Source organism: Pongo abelii, chromosome 2 (assembly GCF_028885655.2).
Source record: "Pongo abelii isolate AG06213 chromosome 2, NHGRI_mPonAbe1-v2.0_pri, whole genome shotgun sequence".
Taxonomy (NCBI): Eukaryota; Metazoa; Chordata; class Mammalia; order Primates; family Hominidae; genus Pongo; species Pongo abelii.
In genome coordinates this window covers 201,594,209-201,614,453 of record NC_085928.1, presented here as the reverse complement: position 1 = coordinate 201,614,453, position 20,245 = coordinate 201,594,209, and the positions used below count along the sequence as shown (strand labels likewise).

The following is a 20,245-nucleotide window of genomic DNA, read 5'->3' as shown; positions in this document are numbered from 1 at the left end:
AAGCCAAGGCTCCAGTGAATGAATATAAGTGAAGATTGCCACCCTATGTACAATATCCACGAAGGAGATTTCTCCAGGTCATAGATCCTGGAACTGTATGTTTAAGAAAGTTTTTAATCTATTAGAATTCGAGGTATGAGAGGCATTGTGTGGCTACTCACACCTTATTTTACCATTACAGAGGGAGCACCACCCTTTAATTATGACGGCTCTAGACTATCACTTTCAGGACCACTGCTTCAAACTTTAACATGTTATCATCAGAGAAATCGGCACAGAACACAAAGTTTTCAGTTTAAAGGTGTATGTCATTGTTTATTGTTTAAAATTTATTAATTGCTACTATTTTCAATGCTCTGTGTTAAATTCCACAGAAGACACAGAGATAATTACTGATTTTCTGCCCTATCATGATTATTGTCTAGAGGATGGATGAGATGTTTATGCAGACGAGCAGGGGATGAAGAAGAAAGTCATAATTTCTATAAAAGAATACTAAGTTTTGGAGTTTGGGAAAATGCTTATTTTTATCATGGAGTCTGGGTTACAGAGCTGGGTAGTGAGAGATTATTTAGTCTATTCTTCTCATTTTAGATACGAGGAAATCTAAGCCCTGGTTGGAAAAATAATTTTTTTAGTTCATCTTGCTACTTAGTAACAGATTCAGGAGCAAAAATAAGCTATCTGAGTTCCCAGTCTTCTGATATTTATAGGAATGGTTGCACACGATAGTTAATAATAATAGTTAGCCTTGGAGCTCAGAATTGAACACCTGGATGTATTTTATACCAGGCAACCAACTGGTTGCCACATTCACCATTTCGAATCCTGGCCAGCTTCTCACACCATATCCAACTATGACTTTTCCAGTGGGAGCTCTTCAGGGAAATGGGCCAGGGTTTTAAGAAAAGAAACAAAGAAACAAAAAAAATCAATTCTAGCCTTCGACAATCTGTACAACATCTAACTCTTAAATTGCTCAAGATTCTGCCTCATCACAACTCTATCTACAGCCTTTAACACCAGTGCCTTCAACTACTGTCATTGATACAACATCCCGACCAGTCTTCATCCAGAACCCAGGTTCATACTGCCTATTGGACAGTTACACCTTAATATCTAAATGACATATCTAAATGGAAATATAACTATAATAAAATGGGAAATCTCTAAAGCTGAGGTCATTACCTCTGTTGCTTTGGTATATTTCTCCTGTTCTATGCTCCCTCTCTCCGTGCGATTAAACCTGCAAAATTTTAAAATAATTTGTCAATTGTGTTTCCCCATTCATAAGTCATTTCTATCCTTGTCTCCTGCTCTGTAAAAGCTTCCCTGGCTTTTCTTTTCTCTGTGCTCTACCACTTACTAGAGTTGACAAATTTCTTAAAATCCCTGGGTGTTAGTGTTTGCAATTGTAAAAGAAGGATGGTCATTTCAGTTACCTTAAAAAAGATTATTATGCTGGGATCATGGGGGTTATTGGATGACTTTCTGCTTATTTATTTTTTGTTACTTTCTACATTTTCTATAAAGAGAATTATTTACTTCAATAATAGCCAAATAAATGCACAAAATTAAAGCAAAAAAACATGAGAATTTTTTGTGCCACTTTTGTATTTTTTTGAAAACGATATTTTCCTGTTTTAAATTCAAACAGTAACAATTAGTTATACAATGAAAAGTCCCTCCATCTGTGGCAAAAACTGATAACTATTGAGCAAAATTTATTGCCTCTTACCCCTGGCACATAACCAAATTGCCACATTGTCAGACTCACTGGCACTTAGGTGTGACCACGTGATAGTTTCCTAGCCAATAAGTAAAAGTAGTAACGTGCAACCTCGAAACCTCCAAGCCTTCCAATAAAAATCTCCATCTGCAATCCTCCATGCTCTTTCTCCTTCTTCCAAATGAATTTTACTATCTATGAGAACTTTAGAAGCCAGTGGGAAAAAATATTACAAAGTTGGTCATCCTGGGTTGCTGAACAACTGTATGATATAAGACACCCCCACCCTCATCATTACAATTAATGCAGAATCTCAATGAAGTGATATGTGAGCAAAAAAAAAAAAAAAAAAAAAAAAAGACTTCTATTGCATTTGAGCCATTATGTAATTTGGACTGTATATGTTGCAGCAGTAAGCCAATTTTAAATATATCTGACTTCCCAAATTAACCACTTATAACAATCAGAATAGACTAGGTTTATTCGGTGGTAAACAAAACCCAAAATTCACAAAAGTTTAAAAACAGTAAAAGTGTATTTCTTGTTTCTGCAAACTTCTTGATAGTCCTGGTGACTCTCAGGCAGTTGTCCTTGTATATGAGTCAGCCATCCAAGCTGCTTTTATCTTGTAGCTCTACATTTTCAACAAAAGACCTTGTGCATTAACACTGTAAGGAAAGAGAGAGATGGCAGAATTTAAAAAGGGCTTTTCATTTTTGTCAGCTCAAAAGTCAGTCCCACTCATTTTATTTGCCAGATCTAGTTTCCTGGCTTCGGTTAACTGCAAGAAGTATGGAAACTATAATCTTCTGTATGTCCAAGGAGAGAAGAACTAGCTATTAGTGAACACAATCATGTCTACTACACAACTGTTATCTATTTCTAGAGAAATGAGTGTCTATTATATGGACAGTGTTTGAACTTTTGCTTTTTCATTTAGCATATTTTGCAGATTAATATACAAATTATTCCTTTCTAATGGCAGAATTTATTCACTATATTGCTCATTGTCGGAAATTTGACTTATTTCTAGACATTTTCTATTGCAAACAGCATTGCTGTGAACATTATTTGAGTACATACTAGAATATATATGAGATAAATTCCTAAAAATAAAATTTCTAGGTCATGTTTGCATTTTTAATTTTGATATATATTTTTATGATACATCTTATATATAATTTCACCCAATGAGTTTGCATGAATTTACATCATTGCCAATGACTTAGGAAGTTGTTTCCTTTCAAGTTTGTAATGACAATATATTATCAAAATCATGTGAGGGTATTAGGTGTAATCTGCATAGTAGCCTATCACATACAGTCATGCATTATTTAACAATAGGGGTGCCTTCTGCAAAATGTGCCGTTAGGTGATTTCCTCATTATGTGAGCATCACAGAGTGTACTTACACAAACGTAGATAGTATAGTCTACTACGCAACTAGGCTAGATGGCATAGCCTAGAGGCTACAAAACTGTATAGCACATTACTGTGCTGAATACTGTAGGCAACTGTTGCACAATGTAAGCATCTGTGTATCTAGTCATAGAGAATGAACAGTAAAAATACAGTGTTATAATCTTATTGGCCTGTATATGTCACCTGTCTTGACTGAAACATCATTATGTGGTACATGAATATATTTATATTTAACTGAGTAAACTTTACTGAACATTGATTTTGTTTCTAACATTCAAATTACATAAAATATTACACATAAGTATGTACCCACATTTTAATTATTTTATTAGATTTTCCTTTTAGAAGTGGAATTACTGTATCTACAAGTGTGAACTATTTTAATTTTCTTGACATTTTATCAAATTGCTTCACAAAAAGGTTTTACCAATTTACACTTCCTCCAGTGTTACGTGAAGGCCCATCTCACTTCACCTCCACCAATATTAGGTTTTATCATTTTTTAATCTTTGTAAACTTGTAAGCTGCATAACGGAAATACTGGAAATTGACAATGCCACCTCTCTAACAACTAACTTATGGGACATTAGCATGGCAAATTCCATTATCATGAATATTCTAAGGGGTACCTTTTTTTAGTGTTGCATCTTTTTACAATTTAGCATCTTTTGGGAGGTAGAGTCACTATTCCCCAGTGGCATGTGGTTCTTATGAACATTTCAATCATGTTACCTTGCTACAGGAATTCCCTATTCCCCTGTTGCTGACAAATACCCTAAGCTGTGCCAATTCAAGACCTTCCTTAATATTAATCTATGGAACCTGGAATAAATAACCTGTTTACCCCTTTAAGGGAAGGGGCAGTGTTGCTAAACTGAGAGGAAATAATACTGGAATGGCCAGGGGCCGTATCTTTTTAAAATATGAAGAATGAAGCTAAGCACAGATAAGAAAAGAGAGATAATATTTTGGCAATTCTGAGTGCATAATTCCTGCCCTCGGTGCTTTGTTTTTCTATATCTCTTGCTTTCAACTTTAAGCTACTCTTTTCTTCCCAGCCAGTGAGCTTCTTTTGTATAAACTAAAATTTGAGCTGAGTTCTTGCCTTTTGCAACTGAAATAATTCCTACTAATACACACATTAAAGCAGTATCTTTACATACTTCTCTACTTTGCATTCTGATAACCAGAATCTTAGTCATCATAGACAATGTAAATCTTATTAAATTTCATAAAGAAAGCAGTATTAGATCCACAAGTGCCTCCCAAATATTCAAAGAAAGATATTTTTCAGGACTTGATATAATTTTAATATTACTGTATTGACTTGATTACAATGTATTATTATAAACTGGATATCCTTTTCTTGATATATAATAGATGAGTCCAAATCCTATTAGCTTTCAACCCTGCTGAGTACCTGTTACAGAATTTTACTCTTTGATGTCCCTTGAAATAGGAGTCAAAAGGCTATATTTTGGAGTAAGCATTGGACTAAGAGGCAGGTGCTTGCATCTGGACATCTAGTGAGTCTTTGAAGCTGAGCTAATCTAGAGTAGCTAGTTTTACAACATTGAATAGATTGTTTTAGTTCAGTTTCCTCACCTATAATAACCTCATTTGAATGACTGCTAGAATCCCTCCTTGTTCTAACATTCTAATGAATATCAATTTAATAGTAAATTTAACTGAAAGTAGCAAGTCTGATCTTAATCCAGTCCAGTTGATGTTGAGTAAATAAAACATTGCTTTCATTTATTCTCCTGTTTACATGAAAATGAACTAGACACTTTAGAAATCTTCTGCTTTTATTGCTTTTATACAGTCACAATGACTTAGGTATTTCTGAATAGCCTAGATCAATTAAAGCATTATATATCATTTGACATTTCAAAATCATTAGTAAAAATGTTACATTTCTGGTGGATTGATTATTCTGTGATTATACAAGGTCTATAAAAAAGTTCCTAGTTATATTAATAAATAATTATATTTGTAGGTTTATAAGAACTGTAGTTCTGAAACTCATGATTTTTCTGAATGGCAGTTAAATAGATATGGACATCTTTTTAGAAAATAATTAAATCAAAGTTTCCTTTGGGCATGCAGTTGCTTGGCCTTTATATGGATTTTTAAGTTAGCATGCTAAAACTGTGGGGTCCTCTTTCTTTTATTTTTATCAAGTCAAGAACCCATCAAATGAAATGATGTTACAGTACAAACTACATTTAACAAATAGAATGGAGATTAAGAGCTCCAATTTTCAACTGTTTTTTTTCTGCCACATTAACATAATTCCATTAAGAATATCTACAGAGAATTTCTGGTATGCAAGACCATACATCAGATATTGCAGAAGATAAAAGAAATGAAACAGAAGTAACTCTATTCTAAGGTGAATGCCTTCTCCAGCAAAATGAATAAAATGCACACATACAAAAAATTTATCATCATTACATATTTTTTGAGCATCTTTTGTCTCCAGGAAACTTACATTTTAATGAGAGACACATACATAAAATAACTTTAAATAGTGCTATGAAGAAAGTAAAATATGACAATAAAATAGACAGTAACTGGGAAGTTACTTTACGTTAGATGATCAGAGAGATTTTTCCAGCGGTAGAATATAAACTAAGACCTGAATAACAAGAAAAAGCCAATCACAAAGATCTGAAGAAAGTATTTCAGGATGAGTGAATAGTTCAAGGCCTTAAGGCATTAATATAACATATATCATATATTACTAATAAAGGAGGATTATGCTGAGGCGCCCTAGGACAAGGGGCCATGAGAATTCACAGGGGTAAGAACATATGTAAAAGTAAATACAGAAGATTTGTGAGAAACAAATTAAATGAGCCTCAAATTTGAGCGGGTTTCATTAAATGGACATGTCAAGGTCAAGGAAGAGAACCCAAGATACAAGAAAAAGCATAAACTAGGAATTTCTAACACACAGTTATAGTCTCAGATTATGTAGTGAGGTTTACTATTTACCAAAATGAAAGAGTAGCATCAGGAGGTCTTCAGTGGACTTTTCCAAAAATATCATGAAAAAACAGATACTGACTTCTTTTAGAATCTCAGAGCAAGTACTTCCCCATAATATCCAAGATATTAATACTTTAGGAAATAAATCTGATTTTAATTATTAAAACTTGAAATTACATATTTTATTCTCTTGTCCTGTGTGATTTAATATTCACTTACAAAAATCCTTCTCTCAGAATTTTCTGGGGAATAATTGTGATTATTTGAGAATTATTCATGAAAGGATTTGTATAATAAGAGCTAAAAGAAACTTTAAAGCTCACCTAACCCAAAACTCTAAATTTACAGATGAAGAGATCCAGAGAAGTAAATCTTGCCCATTAATAACTGAAGAGATAATCAAGACTTGAACCTAATTCTGCATTGATTCCTAATCCAATACTTTTTTATTGTTTCCTTATTTTTAATTATGAGCATAATTACTTGTATAAACATATAACAGTAAAATTATATATATGGTGTAAAACATAATGTGTGTCTGTATACAATGTGTGTGTGTAGGATAATTAAATCAAGCTATTTAACATATATATTACCTCACATTTTTAACATTTTTTATGGTGTGAAGGTTGTTGGTCAAAGGACACAAAATTAGTCAAAGGGTACAAAGTTTCAGTGATGCAAGACAAATAAGTCCTGGAGATTTACTGTACAATATAGTGCCTATAGTTTATTTTACATTGTATACTTTCCAATTTGCTAAAGGGTGTATCTTCTGTTATTCCTTCTATGACAGAAAAGTAACAATAAATAAAGAGGGCAGGAGGAAACATTGGGAGGTAATGGGTATGTTTATGGCATATATTGTGATGATGATTTCTTGGGTGTACACTTATCTCCAAAATCTTCAAGTCATATAGATTAAATAGGTATAGCTTTTTTGTACGGTCAATCATATTTCAATAAAGTAATTTTTAAAATATCTGAGAAAACTCAGGGAACTAAAACACAGTAAGATATGAAGTATATCAGATATAATTTGTTTAAATGAAAATTTTAAATATCATATATTTGGATATTTGGATGCCTTTAATATTTTACAACTAGAGATGATCCAAGTTATTTTTCTTTAAATAATGTCACGATCCTTCACTTGCATTCAGGTATGATTTCTAACAAGGTCAAAGGAAAGGGTGGAATTTGTAAGATTTCTTGACAGAAAGGTATCAATCTATCTGAAATATCATACTCTCCTATCACTCACTCAGCATTTTTGAAATTTAGCCTTCTTTTTATCTAAAACCACAATGTAAAAATTTGTTGATGCAACTTCTGAATATTTCATACCAAATCCCTAAGTATTGTTTAGGAATTAGAGAAGAAACTTTAAGACCCTTGTATTTATCTTTACTAGATTAAGGATGATTACAGGCCGGGCGCGGTGGTTCACATCTGTAATCCCAGCACTTTGGGAGGCTGAGGCGGGGGGATCACCTGAGGTCAGGAGTTCGAGACCAGCCTGCCCAACATGGCGAAACCCTGTCTCTACTAAAAATACAAAAAATTAGCCGGGCGTGGTGGCGCATGTCTGTAATCCCAGCTACTCAGGAGGCTGAGGCAGGAGAATCGCTTGAACTCGGGAGGTGAAGGTTTCAGTCAGCCGAGATCACACCATTGCACTTTAGCCTGGGCAACAAGAGTGAAACTCCATCTCAAAATAAAAAAGAAAAAGAAAAGAAAACACAATGGTTTTAATTAACTTTTAAATATAAAAATATTTACAGGAAAGTACAGCAGGTGTATTCTCAAAAAAGGTTAACTCTGTTTTTAAAAAAAATTCTCTCTTTTAATGCTATTTGCATATGAAATTTGTACTCAGCTGCCTAATTGTTATCTTATTAAATGCAAAATAGATCTGTAAAATCCTACTAAAATAAAACTCAAAATGGACACACTGCATATACATACTTTTTTAAAACTCAATGTATTAGTTGCCTTACAAACTGCAGTTTGTGTGTGAATCATCTCATTCATCACTTAACAATCAGTTACTTTTGGATAGAATGCCTAAGCCCAACAGTGACAATGACATCAGAATTCAATTTAATGAGAATGGCTATTTCTGAGTGAAACGGAGAAAAGTGAGAACAAGAACAACATGACCAGTTCCTAAGAATGCATATAACTTCCAATTATGCAGGCTAATGGATTTTTAAAGATTGTCCTAGATCTTTCCTTTAATCCCATTGATTTGATTTTCCATTTCTCTCTCCGTTCTCTGTCAGATTCATTTTTGTTGTGAGCACTGTCATACAGCACTCAAAGCCAAAAATGTTTTCTAGCGAGTTGGGCTAGGCTTGGGTTGGCACTGCTTGTTCAAATATAAAAAGCAAATGAAAAGATGAGAGGTATATTAGTGAAGTGCAATAGCACCAAATGGGAAAGGGATACACTTGTTGGATATGAAGGAGACACTTAAATTATCTAACATTCAATTGGCACAACTGCAAAATTAGAATATTAGATTTAACCTTTATCCTCTAATATTGTTTTGATCTTATTACTACTGGATAAACTTTTAGAATTAGATGATCTCTAACTTAACCTTAGAGATCACCCAAAGTAGTCCACACATCATTTGAGCTGGATGAAAACCTTTTTGCATTTATTTCTATGCAGTGGCTCCTTAGAAGTTTCTGCCAAATCAAAGAAATTTCCAGAATCACTCCTAATCTTTCAATGGTTGGGAAATTCAGGACTGCATAAGGAAAACGACTTCTCTACTTCATATGTTCAGCATCAGCAGTCGAGGGAAACCTCACAACATCAATCACAGGTTATTTTTTTTTTTTTTTTTTTTTTTTTTGAGACGGAGTCTCGCTCTGTCGCCCAGGCTGGAGTGCAGTGGTGCGATCTCGGCTCACTGCAGGCTCCGCCTCCCGGGTTCACGCCATTCTCCTGCCTCAGCCTCCCAAGAAGCTGGGACTACAGGTGCCCACCAGCAAGCCCGGCTAATTTTTTGTATTTTTAGTAGAGACGGGGTTTCGTGTTAGCCAGGATATTTAGTCTTTCAACTAAAATTGTTTGTTGGTAATACTCAGACTCTTCAACTTCAATTCAATGTGGTTCAATGTCCTGGCACAGGATTTCTGGAAGATTTTGGATTAAAAAAAAAACCTTCTTGTTATTAACTCTGCCTGTTTTCTGTCAGCACAGGTAATTTACTGGAGCTTAGAATAACAGTATTCTGAAATAGTTCTTATAGATGATATATAACCGTTTATGCTTCTATCAGTAGCAGTCCTTCCATTACTTTCCCGTACCCAGATATCTGCCTACCTAATTATTTAACCACCAATAAACCCCAATATGTACAGTGAAGGTGAACTTTGAATGGTCTTGTGATTCTGAATTCATTGTAAGTGAGGTTCTCGCCAGCATGGAAGCTTGTCCTTAACATAATTTCCATGAAAATGTATAATATTAAACACCTTTCTCTGTCTCTCCTTTACCTACCCACTAAGCTCTCTTGTGGATCAGACACAGTCACAAATTACCCCTTCTGATTTATAAATATCTAACAATTTTGATTTATCAATCTTAATTAACTTGCTTTAGAAGTACTAACCAGAAAGGAGAAGCAAAACGAAAGAGATTAGGAAAGAAGCTTATGTTGAATTTTAAAGAATGCATTGCTGGGAGGTCAAAATTAATATTGTATTCCTTTCAAATATGCTATTCCTCATGGGCATGAAAACACATTAGTAGTTAACACACACTCTCCTCAAGATAAAATAAAAGTTTCAAAAATCAAAGTATCGATGACATTGTCCCAATAGTTTGTTTTTAAAGACAGGAAACAGTTTTCTAGTGACTTGGGCTAGGCTTGGGTTGGCACTGCTTGCTCCAATATAAAGAACAAATGAAAAGATGAGAGGTATATTAGTGAAGTGCAATAGCACCAAATGGGAAAGGGATAGGCTTGTTGAATATGAAGGAGACACCTTAATTGTCTACCGTTCAATTGGCACAACTGAAAAATTAGAATATTAGATTTATCCTTTATCTTCTAATATTGTTTTGATCTTACTACTGCTGTATAAACTTTTAGAATTAGATGATCTCTAAGTTAACTTAGGATAACTAAGTTATCATCTGGGATCCATGGACCCAAAGTAGTCCGTACATCATCTGAGTTGGATGAAAACCTTTGTGCATTTATTTCTTTGAAGTAGTTCCTTAGACGTTTCTACCAAATACAAAGAAATTTCCAGAGTCACTCCTAATCTTTCAATGGTTGGGAAATTCAGGACCACATAAGAAACATGACTTCTCTACTTCACATGTTCAGCATCAGCCATTGGAAACCTCATACCCTTAATCACAGGCTAATATTCTTTATTTGATATCAGACGATATTTAGTCTTTCAACTAAAATTGTTTGTTGATAATACTCAGATTCTTCAACTTCAATTCAATGTGGTTCGGTGTCCCAGCATAAGACTTCTGGCAGATTTTGGATAAAACAAAAACAAAAAAACTCAGCCCCGACGGTGATGTCTCACACATTGTCCTTGCTGGGTTCAATAACACTTGTCCTGCTGAGCTGATGTAATCCACATCTCATCTCTCTTCAATTCATTTGTATTGCTTTGATCACTATTGCCATATATTCTGATGCTTTTATTCATAACTAAGAAAAACATTTTGGATGCTGCCTTTGGCTTTCTTCCAAAAAGCCAACAAGAGACACCTTTTAATTCAACAGCCAACCCCCTCTGTAGCTTAACCATTTCAAGCACATTCTAATATTGATTTGTATATATTTTTCAATAGATAATGATTTTCTACCTTTAAAAATAGATACTCTCTTATTTCTTGCAATCAACTTGCCTGTCTTTTACTGTGCTAGAAGTTGTTATTCATCTTGTAATAAAGCAAGGTGGTCTAAAGCGAAGAAAGCCAAAGTCACAGTTCAATCACACCACAGTGACATACAAGATGCATTACCCTAAAATATGACTTTAAAAGTTCCTGGCCGGGCGCGGTGGCTCATGCCTGTAATCCCAGCACTTTGGGAGGCCGAGGCGGGCAGATCATGAGGTCAGGAGATTGAGACCATCCTGGCTGACATGGTGAAACCCCGTCTCTACTAAAAAATACAAAAAATTAGCCGGGCGTGGTGGCGGGCGCCTGTAGTCCCTGATACTCGGGAGGCTGAGGCAGGAGAATGGCGTGAACCTGGGAGGAAGAGGTTGCAGTGAGCTGAGATCGTGCCACTGCACTCCAGCCTGGGCGACAGAGCGAGGCTCTGTCTCAAAAAAAAACTAAAAAATAAAAGATTCAGATAACTCAGGTGAGGTCTTGGGGGGAAAAGTCTCCTACAACTATTCTATTCATGCCACAAATTTTCTCTTAACTTTGTTCTTAATCTTTTAGATAGATATAGGGCCTTGACATTCTGTAAGCTTCCCGGCTCTTGTTATTGGGAGAAAAATGTCCTTATAAATCTCTCCCAGATAAATGTGGAAGGTTAAGCTGTCAGAACTAGAAATTGTGTACTGCAAGTGATTTCTTGTATGACATTAGGTAAACTTCTTCACTTTTCTTGTTCTCATCTGTTTTCTTTTTTTTGGTTTTGTTTATGTAGTGAATGGCAGTTACGTTTTCTGTTCTTTCATAGAACATACGACTGGGACAACATGAGAGAAACAGCTTTGTGGGTTTCTACATACTACAATACTGTGATTATTAAAAAGGAAAATGCAATAGAAACAGTAGAAAGAACAAGTAGAACCTAAATGGTCTTCAACAGAGGTGCTAAAAAATTTGACTGCAGTAATTGTACAGGGTTTAGCTGAGCGTAACGTGAGTGATTATCAGCTTTAACACAAAACATTTTCAGGCTTTTCTTAGTTGATGTGACTGCATCAAGGTGAGCACCTCCAATGTCAGCTCACAAAAGTTTTCACTGGCTGGGTGCAGTCACTCACACCTGTAATCCCAGAACTTTGGGAGGCCGAGGCAGGCGGATCACCTGAGGTCAGGAGTTCGAGACAAGCCTGGCCAACAAGGTGAAAACCTGTCTCTACTAAAAAAATATAAAAATTAGTTGGGGGAGGTGACAGGCACCTGTAATCCCAGCTACTAGAGAGGCTGAGGCAGGAGAATCGTTTGAACCCGGGAGGCGGAGGTTGCAGTGAGCCGAGATCGCGCCATTGCACTCTAGCCTAGGTGACAAGAATGAGACTCTGCATCGAAACAAACAAATAAAAAATATAGTTTTCATTTAGCATACATAGTTATTGTTTCTGCCTCAGGAATCATCATGTTCCAGGAAAATAAATAAGCCAGGTCTAGATATATCCGAAGAAATTTTGATAAGAAATAAGTAGCATCCTTAGTTCTGCTATGAAGATATTATTAATCTTACACTATATTTAATGAATAAAGTTATTGTGCCCTAGCAGTTGTAGCATTGGTTGTGTTAATAATCAGGATAATTATAAATATTCTCAAGATAATATGCCAGGAACATTTCTAATTTTTTAGTTTACTTTGAAAATAAAGTTGAATAAAGGACAAAATGGCCATTGTCACTATGAAGAAACTTAATAATGGTTTTCTCCATCTGTAAAACACACTAGCCTGCATTTTATTGTACTAATTTCTTTAATAATTATATAAAAATTATATAATTTACATTTATATGATAGCACAGAATATCTGACTTTGGTTGGTTAAAACAACCTATCCGAAGTCAGATATTACGTGCCATTGTATAAATGTTTTTATCTAACTGTTACTATTTGTGTTGGTTATCGTTAAATACCACATATAGAGTATGCTCGACAATTTAAAAACTAAACATAGAAAAATACAAGGACTTCCATTATTTTGCAATATGGCAAACTAAATATTAATTGAATAACTTCCCATAACCATACAACTAATTTTGATGGATAAAATGTGAAAACAACAAAAATCCTATGTACAGAATAGGCGAGAATTCTGTGAGTATTGGCGCTTGCGTTAACCTGGAGTCAACTGTCCATCACTGAGAGCCAAAAGCCTCTATTATAATCAGTCAACTGCACTGGAGAGAGGAGGTCAGTGACTAGGGTGCTAGCAGAATGGCAGCTCAGTTAAGAGAAATTCAGAGAAAAACAAGACTTCTGAACAATCATAAGTCAAAGTAGGTTAAAACCTGACTGGAGAGAGTTAGCAGAGATGTGTTTACCTGTCTCTGATTCCAAGCAGAGCTGATCGAAAAATAAAATGTCTACTATGAAAATTCTTTAAGTATTATTTTGTTTATAATTGACACATGGTAATTGTACATATTTATGTGGTACAGCTTGATGTTTCATTGCATGTATACATTGTATAATAAATAAAAATATTTAGCATATCTGTCATTTTAATTTATCATTTCTTTGTGGTGATAATATTCAAAATCCTCTCTTCTAGTTACCTTGAAATATACAATACACTATTAGCTATACTCACTCTACTGTGTAATAGAACACTGTAACTTATTCTTCCTGTCTAACTGCAACTCTGTACACACTGAGCAACCGCTCCCTCTTCCCCACCAACCCTCTATCTCTGATAACCTCTATTCTACTGTCCACACTTTGTTTTGTTTTGTTTTGTTTTTTGAAACAGAGTCTTGCTCAGTCACCCAGGCTGGAGTGCAATGGTGCGATCTCAACTCACTGCAACCTGCCTGTCCCGGGTTCAAGCGATTCTCCTGCCTTAGCCTCCCAAGTAGCTGGGATTTCAGGCATGCAACACCAGGCCCACCTAATTTTTGTATTCTTAGTAGAGACGGGGTGTGATCATGTTGGCCAGGCTGATCTCCAACTGCTGACCTCAGGTGATCCACCCGCCTCGGCCTCCCAAAGTGCTGGGATTGCAGGAGTGAGCCACTGTGCCCGGCCTCTTCTGTCTACACTTCTATGACAGTAACTTTTTTAGATTCCATATATGAGTAATTTCATGCAGTGTTTTTGTCTATCTGGGCCTGGGTTATTTCGTTTAACATAACGTCCTCCAGTTTCATTCATGTTGCCACAAATTTCTTTGAGAATTCTTTTTTTTTTTTTTGCTAATTTTTTTTTCTTTTTATTATTATTATTATTATTATTATTATTATACTTTAGGCTCTATGGTACATGTGCGCAACGTGCAGTTAAGTTACATATGTATACATGTGCCATGCTGGTGCGCTGCACCCACCAACTCGTCATCTAGCATTAGGTATATCTCCCAATGCTATCCCTCCCCCATCCCCCGACCCCACAACAGTCCCCAGAGTGTGATGTTCCCTTTCCTGTGTCCATGTGTTCTCATTGTTCAATTCCCACCTATGAGTGAGAATATGCGGTGTTTGGTTTTTTGTTCTTGCGATAGTTTACTGAGAATGATGATTTCCAATTTCATCCATGTCCCTACAAAGGACGTGAACTCATCATTTTTTATGGCTGCATAGTATTCCATGGTGTATATGTGCCACATATTCTTAATCCAGTCTATCATTGTTGGACATTTGGGTTGGTTCCAAGTCTTTGCTATTGTGAATAATGCCGCAATAAACATACGTGTGCATGTGTCTTTATAGCAGCATGATTTATAGTCCTTTGGGTATATACCCAGTAATGGGATGGCTGGGTCAAATGGAATTTCTAGTTCTAGATCCCTGAGGAATCGCCACACTGACTTCCACAAGGGTTGAACTAGTTTACAGTCCCACCAACAGTGTAAAAGTGTTCCTATTTCTCCACATCCTCTCCAGCACCTGTTGTTTCCTGACTTTTTAATGATTGCCATTCTAACTGGTGTGAGATGGTATCTCATTGTGGTTTTGATTTGCATTTCTCTGATGGCCAGTGATGGAGAATTCTTAACAGCAAGGTTGCATGTGTATGAGTTTGGGGACAGATTTACCACTACCTTTGGGACAAAAATCTCCAAGTTGAAAATTTCTTTTAAAGTGGTTCCAGGTTGGTGTTACCCTCAGACTCCTAGAAAAGGTTAAAAAAAAAATCCAGAAGAATGTGTATTTTCAAAACAAGTCTCAAAGAATTCACATAAAATTCTAAGTTACATGATAAGCCTAAAATTAATATATATATAAATAAGAGGAAAATATTTAAACATGTCTCTCCATATGAATTAGCAGAAAAATAATAAAATGTTAAACCCATAAAGTCTCCAAGTATTAGAATTTCAAACAAGAATATAATGTTGATATGTTGAATATTATTTTTTCTTAAAAATGCTTTGACAAGTAAGGCCAAGTAAATCTGAAAAATAATAAAATGTAAAATGCAGACATTAATAACAGGATTTAGAAACTCAATGCACAAAAAATACAGTACAGTAGAAACATCAGAAGATGTATCCTCCATGAGTAAAATGGTGAATAGTAGTAAAGTAATTAAACCAACTGCAGAACAGAAACTACATGAAAAACAGGAGAGATTGTAAGATATATTGAATAAGGTAAGAAGATTTAACATAATCTATTTTTAGAGTACCTTATGCTTTAGGAGGCTTAGGAGGGAGAATTGCTTGAGGCCAGGAGTGTGAAACCAGCCTGAGAAATATAGAGAGACCCTGTGTCTGCAAAAATAAAAATAAAAAATTAGCAAGACATGGCACACACCTACATTTCCAGCTACTCAGGAAGCTGAGGTTGGAGGATCGCTTAAGCCCAGAAATCTGAGCTTGGTTGCAGTGAGCTGTGACTGCATCACTGCACCATTCCAGCCTGGGTGACAGAGCAAGATCCTGTCTTTGGAAAAGAAAAAAGAGGTGGAGGGAGTGGGGAGAAGAAGCAATAATTAAAAAAACATAGCAGAGAGTTTGATGACTGATGGAAAAAACTCATTCCTCAAATTGTTAACATAAATAATTCAAAAAGTAAATATTTTTTAAAAATCCAAATTAGAGCATAGTAAAATACCAAAGACAAAATTAAAAGCAGTGAGTGACAAAATATGGACTAACTGTGAAAGGTCTATAATTAGATATTGGCAACACTAAAATTCAGAAGATAATGTGATTATATCATTACAGTGATTAGCTAAAAATATTTAAAAAGTAATCTTGGAAAATCTATACCCAGTGAAATTATCTTTCAGAAATGAGGATAAAATAAAAGTATTTTTAGGCACACACAAAGTAAAAACATATTCTACCAATAAACTCTAAAAGAACTTCTAGATAAATTCTTTATTTAAAAAAAGTAATTCCAAAGGAAGGTCAAAGGTTTGAGAAAAAATACTGAATGAAGAAAATGATATTATATCCATCAAACTAAAGGCAGAAATTAATTATATTAAACAACAGTAACAGTATTCAGTTTAAAAATTAATTAACATATATATAAATCATGACCAAAAAAGTAAAATAGTGGCAAGTGAGAGGAATTCTTATAGGGATAAACTGAATATAATTCTTCTTGTTAGCTTTAGAATTTATTAAAATGTATATATTAATTTAAAAAATTATAGAAAAACTACTAAAACATAGATTTGATATAAACTCTAAACCAGTAGGTGGAAAAATTACAATGACTGAAAAAAAAGAGAAAGAAAAAATACCCTCACATGGACAGACAGAATTTATAAACAAATCGTAATCAATGTAGGGCTAAAGTAAATATTGTATTAAAATAAAAATAAAAATTGTCAGACTGTATTTTAAGAATATATTTTTTAAAAGTATTTCTATACAGAAGAGAAAAAACACATGAGGCAAATTCAAGCAAAATAAATATTTGGATGTGTGTATATTAGTATCAGATAAAAGGTACTTTAACTCAAACTACCAATAAACAGAGTAATCAGATATTGAGAAAAGATTCAATTCATCAGAAAGATCATAAAGTTGAATGAAACTAACAACAAAGTTTTGAAATTTATAAAAAAGAAAACTTTTGGAATCCTAAGAAAATGAAAAATTTATCATGAGAGGTTTTAACATATCTCTATCAGATATTAATGAAAAAATAAGAGATTAAATTAATAAGTGGAGGATTTGAAAGATTCAGTAGAATTTTCTGTGTCTTTTTTTCCCCCACTCGCTCTAGAAATCCAGTTACAATGATTGTAACAGAATAAATGGAATGAACCTATCACCTGAAAAGAATGGGAGACATTACCTATAGTGGATGAGTTCATTTAACGAATTTGTGGAAGACGGAATGCGAAAGTGATAGGACAGAGAGAATCACAGAAGTAACAGACTAAACTATACATAAGGGAAAATGTAATGGGAGAAAGGAGATCATTTTCCAGACAGAAATCCAAAGATGCCAAGCATAAAAGTTCACAGGTAGAGAGAAAGTCCAACAGAAAACAGGAAGTTAATTTAAAGACTCCCTAAAAAACCTGTCTCTGACATAAAAAAATATTAAAAGTCTTTCATTATAGTTTTGCAACTATAAATTTTCTCCATTATTAATTTAGAAACAGTTAACCTAAAAAAGATAGGCAGAAAAAGCATACTGTGAACAATATGCTTAATGATAGTTTTTAAAAAGTATTTCATGAAAATAGAATGTATAGCTCATACAACTGTACTTTACCCTTTTGCTAGCTAGATATGCTGAGGCATAAAATTACAAATCCACATTTCCTTGCAACTATTTATGTGAATGTAAAATGGAATCTGTAAATTCTTTTTTCTGTGTCTTTAAAGTAATACTGCAGCCAGTGGCATCTTCTTGATCAGCTGTGGTTTTAGAAATAGTACTCCTATGTGGAGGCAGTTTTGCCTTGTTCTGAGTGGCAGCCCTGAAGGCCTAACCTGCAACCTAGAGCGGCAGTCCTTTTAGTGATTTTCTGACTTGCCATATCCTTTAATCAAATTCCTTCCTTCTTAAAGTACTTGTAGAATTTTCTGTTCACTATAGTTATTCCTGACAAAGGTATCCACTATCATTGCTTCTCACTAACTTTTTTTATTTGAATATCTTAGCCAATACAGTAAAATCAGAAAAAAAGAAATAAAAAATATGAGTAACAGAAAGGAAGTAAACTATTATTAGGTGCAAATAATATGATTGTGTATATCTATGTCCATTAAATCAAGCTTGTTCATTGGGTGGTATAAAATCCTCATTTTCACTGAATGTTGTCAGTAAGGTCAATTACTGTAAAAGGAGGGCATATTAATGACCCGATTTTAGCAGTATACTTGCCTACCTCTCCTTGTAGTAGGATCACTGCAACTCAGCAGAAATATGATTTAGAGTGGTCAGAGTATTTTGATAAAAATACTTTGTTGCCAACATGGTGAAGCCCCATCTCTACTAAAAAATACAAAAATTAGCCGGGTATGGTGGCAGGAGCCTGTAATCCCAGCTACTTGGGAGGCTGAGGCAGGAGAATCACTTGAACCCAGAAGGCAGAGGTTGCAGTGAGCTGAGATGGTGCCACTGCACTCCATCCTGGGCAACAGAGTGAGATCCACCTCAAAAAACAAAACCGAATAAACAACAACAACAAAAAAACACTTTGTTTTTAATTGTCTGAACTTTTTTTTTTTTTTTTTTTTTTGAGACAGAGTCTTGCTCAGTCGTGAAGGCCGGAGTGCATTGGTGCCATCTCTGCTCACTGCAACCTCCACCTCCCGGGTGCAAGAGGGTCTCCTGCCTCAGCCTCCCGAGTGGCTGGGATTACAGGCATCCTCCTCCACGTCCGGCTAATTTTTGTATTTGTGTTTTTGGTAGAGACGGAGTTTCACCATGTTGGCCAGGCTGGTCATGAACTCCTAACCTCAAGTGATCCACCCGCCTCAGCCTCCCAAAGTGCTGGGATTACAGACCTGAGACACTGCTACTGGACTGTCTGAATATTTTTATAAAAATTAGTCTTGGTACACCTCTTTGGATTGATTATTTTTTCTCTCAATATTTTGAAAATGTTATTCTATGTTTGGGTTTCCATTGTTGTTATTAAGAAGTCAGCTAGCAACCTATTATTTGTTAATAACAATCTTTTTTTTCTCTCATAAGACTTTTAGGAACGTTGCTTTTTTAGTTATTTAGTTTTATTACAATGTGAATATAGGAATTATTTTTTATGTATCCTACTATGATTCATTTGGTTTTCTGAGTCTAATGATTGGTGTTTTGTAAAAATTTATGGCAAATTTCTCAGGCATCATTTGTTCAAACATAGCTCTCTCCATTTCTTCAATTTTTAAAATTCAGGTGATTCAGTTAGGCTAGATTTTCTTATTCTCTTCTTTATGTTTCCTAATGTTTCATGCTTTCTATTTCTTTTTCTGTTATATAGTCTGATTAAGTTCTTGAATATATTTTCTAGTACATTCTTTCTTCAGTTGAATTAAAACTACTGATAATTCCACATATTGAATTATTTAAATTATTTTATTTTTCACTTTCAGAAATCTTATTTAGTATTTTTTCAAAGACATTTTGTCGTTTTCATTGTCATATATTACTTCATGATTTCAAACTGCATTAACAAATTTGATTTTACGTCTATCAATTATTGAAGATGTTTCCTCTTTCTATCCAATGTCAAGTTGAGACGGAATTTCCTCATATCTATTCTGGATATGAGATTTGTCCCTTGTCCTCTGTACTTCTTGAGGTCATTAAAATCTAAGCTCAGCTTTCTTTGGTTTGGCAAATACCCTCAGGTAACAACTTGTTTCAGTTCTCTGCTTATAACCCTGAGTTTCTACTTTCAATTATTTTTTGGCATCTAAAAATTTCTATCTTTCTTGCAAGATTGTCTGTGTTTTGAGAGGAATGGGTTTGTAAGAGTATTTTATGTAGCAATTGCAATTGAGTTTAACGAGTGTGTTCAGTTATCAAGTCTATCATACCATCTGAATCAATAATTGATTTTTTCTTGTTTATTACTTCTTTCCCAAATGGAATGAGGTAGAAGGAAAGTGTGGTACTTGACCTGTCTTAATCAGCATTATATCTTGTGCATATAAAACAGTTTCTGATATGTATTAATATTTATTGAGTAAATACAAATTATAAGTATTTCCAGTTCATTTATTTTAATATTTATTTACATTATATGATTTCAATAAAATATAGAAAAT

The 20,245-nt window shown here is 34.5% G+C and overlaps 1 long non-coding RNA gene across 5 annotated transcripts in view; it reads right to left on the bottom strand.

The window, feature by feature from the left end:
- Positions 1-1,609: 1,609 nt before the first annotated feature.
- Positions 1,610-20,245, bottom strand: part of LOC103890327 (uncharacterized) — a 43,212-nt gene continuing 24,576 nt past the window's right edge. For 4 of the 5 annotated variants that reach the window (XR_008524116.2, XR_008524113.2, XR_008524114.2 and 1 more), the window contains one exon: positions 1,610-2,397. This is a non-coding gene — a long non-coding RNA (uncharacterized LOC103890327). Of the gene's footprint in view, positions 2,398-15,687; positions 15,773-20,245 lie in introns of all 5 variants that reach the window. The other variant, XR_008524112.2, reaches the window with a different exon arrangement.